This window comes from Theobroma cacao, chromosome 9 (genome assembly GCF_000208745.1).
Source record: "Theobroma cacao cultivar B97-61/B2 chromosome 9, Criollo_cocoa_genome_V2, whole genome shotgun sequence".
Taxonomy (NCBI): domain Eukaryota; kingdom Viridiplantae; phylum Streptophyta; class Magnoliopsida; order Malvales; family Malvaceae; genus Theobroma; species Theobroma cacao.
Genome location: NC_030858.1, coordinates 15,691,956 through 15,699,802, shown reverse-complemented (window position 1 = coordinate 15,699,802; position 7,847 = coordinate 15,691,956). Strand labels below are relative to the sequence as shown.

Sequence of the window (7,847 nt, the reverse complement as noted above, 5' to 3'; positions counted from 1 at the left end):
TGGATCGGCTCTTCCTTCCAGCGTCGACAGATCTGGTGGCGCGATGGTCGGGCTCCTTCTCGCGCCGGCGAACTCCTCCTTGCGGCGTCGGTCAAGTCGGCTCTTCCTTCCAACGTTGACAGATCTGGTGGCGCGATGGTCTGGTCCCTTCTCACGCCGGCGAACTCCTCCTTGCGGCGTCGCTAAAGTCGGCTCTCCCCAACCGGCAACAGATCTGGTGGCGCGACGGTCTGGTTCCTTCTCACGCCGGCGAGCTCCTCCTTGCGGCGTCGCTAAAGTCGGCTCTCCCCAACCGGCGACAAACCCTCAGCCGCAATCGATCCTCTCTGGCCGGACTCCCCTTTTCACTCTCACTGAACACGTTTTCTCCTTTTCGGTTATTTTTTTTGGATATATCTCTTCGATTTTTTTCGTGGATTTTTTTTGCTGCTAGAGAACTTAGGGATTTTCTTGTTGTGATTTCTTGGCTGCCAGGATTTTTTGTTGCAGGTTCCTCCTGCTCCCCAAATGCTACAGTGCCCCCTCCCTTTTATACCCGATTCCTGGGCTCTGGAGGGGGCACGCTCCATTGCCTTGTCCTTGGGCATCAGGGGGCGAGTTCCACTACCCTGCCAGACGCGAATTTTTCGCGTCTGGCAGGTGAGAGAGGTGCCTGGCAGGGTGCGTCCGCACCCTGCCAGTCGTACCTCTCTCCTTTCTTTTTTCATTTTTTCATCATTTTTTAATTTTTTTTTTAATTTTATATATATATTTTTTAATTCATTCATCATTTTTTTTTTTGTTTATAATTTAGTGTCTACAAATCCTGCTCATGCTTAAAGCCTTTAACTCTACTTTGTTATGCTTAAGAATGGTTGCTTGAATTTTGAGAACTTGGAATTGTGTAGTAAATTTTTTATTGGTTAAAATTAGTAAAAAGGTATTAGTTTATCAGATTATAATGTTTCTAAATATTTTTCTCAAAAAATATTTTGAGATGAAGAAATTTTTTAAAATAGTTAATACTAAAAAATATTCTTTTATAAATTGATCAAAATAATAGAAAATATTTGAGTAAAATACCTTTACCCCCTTAAATTTTGATAGAAATTACATGAAGGTTCATTAGTTTTCAAAATAAATATTCCACCCCAAAAAAAATATTTTGTTGGATACGTAGATCTAGCCGTTAATCAATCGTTAGTGTTTTTATCAACTTGATGACATGGCAAGGTTAAAAAGATAATTTTACTCTTAATTAATTTTTAAAATTACTATTATATAATTTTATTAATTTAAAAAAACTCCCTAAGAGCTTGGGACCACCGATCTGGTGCTCCCCTTCCTTGGGAGCACCGACCGGTGTTTCCTTGTCTTGGTCAATGCTCCCTATTTTTTTTATTCTTTTAAAAAATATAATACTAATTTTTTAAATTAACAAAGAAAAAAAGGGCATTTTAGTCTTTTCATAATCTCTATCAACGGTGTTTGCATTCTTGGGGCGGAGTGTTCATTTCAAAAACTAATGGATCCACTTGAAATTTTGATTAAAACTTTGACAACATGTTTGGTTCACTAGAAAAAATATAATAGGAATAGAATAACTGTTCCAAGGGAATAGAATAGGGAAAGAATAACTATTATGTAGATTGGTTTATGGGATTAGAATAGGATGGAAACTTATATTATTACTTATTCCAATATTTGGTTGGCAGGAATAATTTTAAGAATAGTTAAAGAATAATAGGTAAATGATAAAATACCCTTTATTAAAATTTAAAAATTTTTTAATTAAAAAACAAAAATACTATGATGAGAAAAAAATACTCTTTATTATAAATAAGTAATATTTTTTACCATAATACAAAAATAATTTAATAATATTTTTTTAATAATACATGCTCTTTAATTTTGTTTTGTTTAATAACAAGGGAGAAAAAAATAATAATTCAATAAATATTCTAAGGCATCATATAGATCACAATTTACAAAAACCTCATTTATAATGATATGAGATTGATGAAGATATTAATGAAGAACACAAATATCCATAACAATATTCAAGAACACAAACATTCATAATAATATTGAAGAATGCAAATATCCTTAGTAATATTGTTGTTCTAGAAGAACAAACCAACTAATAACGAGTTTGTAAGTTCTCAACAATTAACGACAAAGTCTTGAAAGATCAAAATATTTTAACATTAAGGTCCTGAGATATTATTTCTCAACCATCCAAGTCTGGTGCTAAAGGAAAGAGTAAAAAAGTAAGTCATTTGGGATAGAATATTAGTAAGTTTGTAAGATGCCTCATCAATTTCATCCTCTATCAAACCCACAACCTCACGTAATGCACTATTCAAATCTTGAAGATTTTTTTGATGCACAAGTACTTTAGTCCCCAAAGCATGGCTCAATGAATTTCCAATATTTTCTAATTTCTCACTCAATAAAATGGCAGCATCCATAAATTTTTCAAACCCATCCACTTCACTCGAGTCATTAATCCTTCGCTTCTTACTTGTTGTAGAATTTTGATTTTTTCAACCAACTGATAATTGAGGTTGGGTCGCAGAGATATCCACATCATCCAAACCAATTACATATTCACATGCAGAATCTTCATCTATCCCATGAGCAACATCTTCTTCAATTTCATCTAGGACATCTGCAGGAGTTTGAGCATCTTGTCCTGTTGCTCAATCTTTAGCATAAATATCAGACAACTCATTAAAAAAAGGAAAACTCCTTTTTCTGAACTGAGCAGCATCTTTGTGACTTTAATCAAAGTAAATAAATAATATTATTAGGTATAATAATTGATAAGAAAATAAATACAAATATGGAAAAAATTTAAACAACATGCTTACACTTATATAAGAATCCCATACAGGATCTTTAGAATAACCATATTCCTTTCATGATTCTAACCAAATCCACTAGTACCTCTCCGTTGTACCATATCATATATAATTGTCCATTCTTTCTTCAAGGTCTTAATCTTCGATTCTATGTGAGGTTTGGCCTTCAAGTTCACATTTGGCAAACTTTTTGCAATCATTCATTCAAGCTTTAACAAATAACCACATTTGAAACCGGTGTCTACATTATATGATCCCTTATTGTGCAGATCAACCAAACATGATATTAGTACAACATCTTCATTGTGGATCCACTTTCTTTTTGTTCTTTTTTTTGAAGTTTGAGAAGGAATGGTTGAAGATGAAGACATTCTTTACTATCAAAAAGTAAAATTTTATTTATCAAATAAATTATCATAGTGATAAATGAAACATAAACATCTTAATTAATTAAAAATACCAAAGTTTATCCACATGATAAAAAGTATACCATTAAAAGCAATGAACAATAACAAAGATTACTTATCAAGTCTACCTAAGCCTCCCAACACTATCCTATGAGCAACTTATCCAACAAAAACCTACACAAAAACAAATTTCACCTTCAATTTTGATTCTACCTAGATGTTTGTCATTCAGTGAACAGTTCATTTGCTAATTGCATTCTACAATTAGTCCAAGCATTAGTGTGGTTAATAGCACCTATTGCATCTTCCTCCTCAAGTGTTGTGTTATTATGAAGATATACACCCACTTCATCTTCAATAGGGTCAAATGTCATCTCTCTCCTAATAGAATTGTGAAGCAAACAACAAGCTATAATAATCCGTTTATGTATCCTAATTGGATAAAACGATGGACTTCTAAGGAATTGCGAGCAGCTGCGTGTTTCATATTAAAAAATTCTTCAAGAGTCGTTGGTTGATGACCTTGACGTCATTTATTCAAATGATACCTTTGACCCTTAAAAGGTGTAAGAAAGCCCTCACAATTTGTATATCCCGCATCAACTAGGTAATAACAACCTATATAAAAAAAATTAATTACTAAGTTATTTATTTAGTTGATATAATATTATAGTGAAAATCCTTATGCTTCTTATTATCTTAAAAAAACTTACCATGAGGCACTTTAAGTCCATGTCTCATAGAGATTGCATCTCGAAGAACTCTACCATCAGCTACTGATCCTTCCCAACTAGGAAGAACATAGGTAAATTGCATATTAGGTGTACATACACCTAACATATTTGTTGCAATGTCACCCTTACGAGTTCGATATCTAGGCTTATCCGCACTTGGTACCTTAACCTTTATATATGTCTCATTTAGAGCACCTAAACAATTTTACAATTTAAATGGAATTAACTTTTATTAGAAAAAATTATTGCTACCTTGTATGTATAGTTATAAAATTAACAAGATGATTAATTTACTTTAAACCACTTCCGCCGATTGTTTGTAGAATTTGTTGGAATGGGCTTCGGTTTTTTAAGCAAATGATCTTGTAACTTCATCACTACATTTAACACCTTGTTAAAGTGCCGACTAATTGTCTCACCTGACCTTCTAAAATTTTGTCTAATAACTCGATTTTTAAGATGATGAGCAATAACACATAAAAATATTACTACCTACTCATCTACAAGCATGTTTGTAAAACCTGACCCTATAAATACATGTTATGACATACATGCATTGAGTAGCATGTTATTACGCTAGAAAAGCACCTAAGAATAGACAAAACCCAATATTGTACCTAACGGTACACTTAAATTGATTTAACCTCGAACTAGTTCAAATAGAAATTGTAGGATGAAATTTAATATTTTATAGTCTAGGAATGACTAAAAATGATTGTTCGGAGTTCGAGGGTTCATTTGGGGTAAAATTAGAAATTTTGATATTCAAGGGCAAAATCGTCATTTTGTCACCTAAAATAATAATTTGATCATGGAGTGAAATTTTTGATCAAGATTAACTATTTGGAGTATAATTTAATGATAGAAAGTGAAAAAGTTTAATTCTGGTGATTTTTGGAGTGTAGGGGCCAAAATCGTAATTTGCCACCCACGGACAAAATTTGAGATTTTGAGAGAATTTAGATCAAATTTGACAAATTGGAGAATGGTATGAGTATAAGGGATGAAAAATATGTCTATGGGCAATTTTTCAATTTTTGGGGCAAAAATGTAATTTTTGACTTTTACGGGGGCAAAAGTGTAAATTTCAAAAATTACTCCACCGAGACTTTGGATGAGTCTGAGAATTTTATCTAAGCTATGAATATATGAGACAAGTGTATGGTGAAAATTTGGAAACAAATGGATGAAATTTTAAAAATGGGCCAATGGGAAAGTGACATGTGGCATTTTTTTAATGATATAATATTATTTTAATGAAAAGTCAGCCCATTTAAACCCAAATTTTAAGTGCTGGCCGGCCATAAGGAAGAACAAGAGAGGAAATAGAGAGGAAAGGAAGAAAAAAAGAAAAACCAAAGAGAAACAAGAAAATTCAAAGGGAAATTCGCGGTTTTCGACCGTTTACGCGTCTAACGGTAAGATTTTTCGATTTTAGCTTGATTTCTACCTTTCCTATGCCTTTATTTCCATTTAGCATGCTTGAGGAGAGAGATCAAAAAGTGATATCAAGGGCTGGACGAAATTCTAGGGGAGAGAAATTGAAATTTTTAGGTTTTGATTTTTAGTTAAATTGATAGTTTTAGTTAGTTAAATGTGTTTAGAAATTAAATTGGGCAAGAAATCATTAAATTTTCACAATACCCACTCTTGGCTGGATGCTCAATGCTGTACAATGATGATGAATTGATTTTATTCTAAGGAAAATGAAGAGAAAATGATGAAAAACGATTAAACGTGATAGAAAAACAAAGTAGAAAATTAACCGAGTTAATGTCCCATTTTTGGCCGAATTTTCCAAGGAAGGGAGTGAGCTGATTTTGTTGTTTTTAGAAGGTTATTGGCTGATATTTAATGGTTAGAAATGTTGGAGAGAGAATGGGATGATTTAGAGCTAAAATGGAGCGCGTTAGCAATTTATCGGGCAAAGTGCCAAAAATAGGTTAATACCGCGTTTAAGCCGTTTTAGGCTATTGCATTTCATACCATGCATTAGTATAGGATTTAAGTTAATTATATAGTGATTTAGCATCAATGTGATGAATTGTGTAAATTTTTGTAATGTGTCTAGGAGGAGAGCCTTCCGGAAAAGGCAAAGAAGTCGTACCCGACGAGTAGTGATCGGGGCGCTTAGAAAGCTTTTAGTTTGTACAAACGGTGAGTAAACTTATTATTATTGTAAATTATCTAGAGTTTATTTTTAAATGCCCTTTATGTATTTTATGAAATGAAAACGAGATTAAAACGGGATTTTTGATGTTTTAGGAATAAATGTGACAAATAAAAATATATTGTATTGATTATGAAATTGAGTAATTGGAGGCTGCAAATTGACTTGAAAAATATATATTTTCCTAGGAATGGCTTATGAGAAATGAGTATATGTGGCTATATTTTGTGAGTGCATTGGGAAATTTATGTAAGTTGTTTTTACTATGCAGGCTGGATAAATAAATAAAAGCCACGTTATACTGTCGAAATTTTATTAAAATTGGTGGGTTAGTCACTGCAGTGACGGGTTTCCGTGGACTGCCTATTAGAGGGGCACGGTAAACCCAGTTATATAGTTACTCCGGTTGTAGAGGCGAGGAGGGTAACTCCCGGGGTAGTATTAGAGCTCACTTCACGTCGAACCCCCACGTGAATGTGTAACTCGGCCAACGCCAAGGAACGGCTGGTTTTAAAAATAAAAATGTGTTTCACGTGTGAATATTTTAACACCCTTGGCGGACTCGGTTAGATGCCTCGGCCAAGGTATCCCCGAGGATTAGTTTTGGCTTGAGCCTTGTTTTAATAAAAGACATAAGCCTTAACAACTGTTTTGGTAAATTACAAATATTTTATGGTTTAAGAAATAAATTGAAAACATTATGAAATGGGTTGAAATTTGTTGTTTAAACTTGCCTCCATTTTACTCGCCTTTAGATATTTATGATAATGTCTGTTTACTCATTGGGATTGCAAAATCTCACCCAACTCCTTTCCACCCATTTCAGGTTCAGTATAGACTGTAGATAGCTGATCTCATCGAGGACTACCATTGGATCTGCATTTTCCAAACCGTAGGTTCACAGTCCTCTTTACTTTTGTTTATTCGGGGGCCCTCTTGTTATTGTAAATTAAATTAAATATTTTGGCTTACTGTATTTCAGTATGTATAAATTTATTTAGCTTTTACGCTATAAAAATTATTCACGTATAACTCTATAAATATTGTTTTATAAGAAAATAGAATATTTTCCTTAATATTTCTTTTATTTTCTTATTATATTCAAATAACCGTAATTTCGTTTTAAATGAAGATTTTAGACTTTTAAACTCATTTTGAATATGAATTATGTGTTTTGTACTTGTATATTACGTTTTAGCCAGTTTCGAAATTTTTGAGAAAAAAATGACCAAAATACCCCTGTGTGGCGAAAATTTTATTTTGATTGTTTTTGATCTAAAATAGTATATATTCTCTAAAAACTCGATATTTAACAATGATTGCTCACAGGAAAGGAAAGAAACTGATATGTAAGCCTTGCGGGGTTCCGGTTGGTATTCCGGATAATGAGTGTCAATCGGGACGTCGCGGAGATTGTCATGGGCCTGAGGGAGGTTTCTGGGTCGTGACAATGTTCCTTGTTGATTTCAACACTTCAATATTTTTTAACATCTTACATAGTTTAAAAAAGGTGCGCCTATTCATTCTAACTTGTGCAATACACAAAAAATCGTTATCATGCACAAGTCGTATTACATACTCTCGATTTGCATAAAAATCTAAGTTATAAGATCTTACTCTTCAGCCTACAATTTCGTCAAACACAAATGAATGCCAACATAAGCCAAAACCAAATAACGACACACATATCCAA

The 7,847-nt window shown here is 33.3% G+C and overlaps 1 pseudogene; it reads right to left on the bottom strand.

The window, feature by feature from the left end:
- On the bottom strand, positions 2,526-3,214 carry LOC108663247 (annotated as a pseudogene).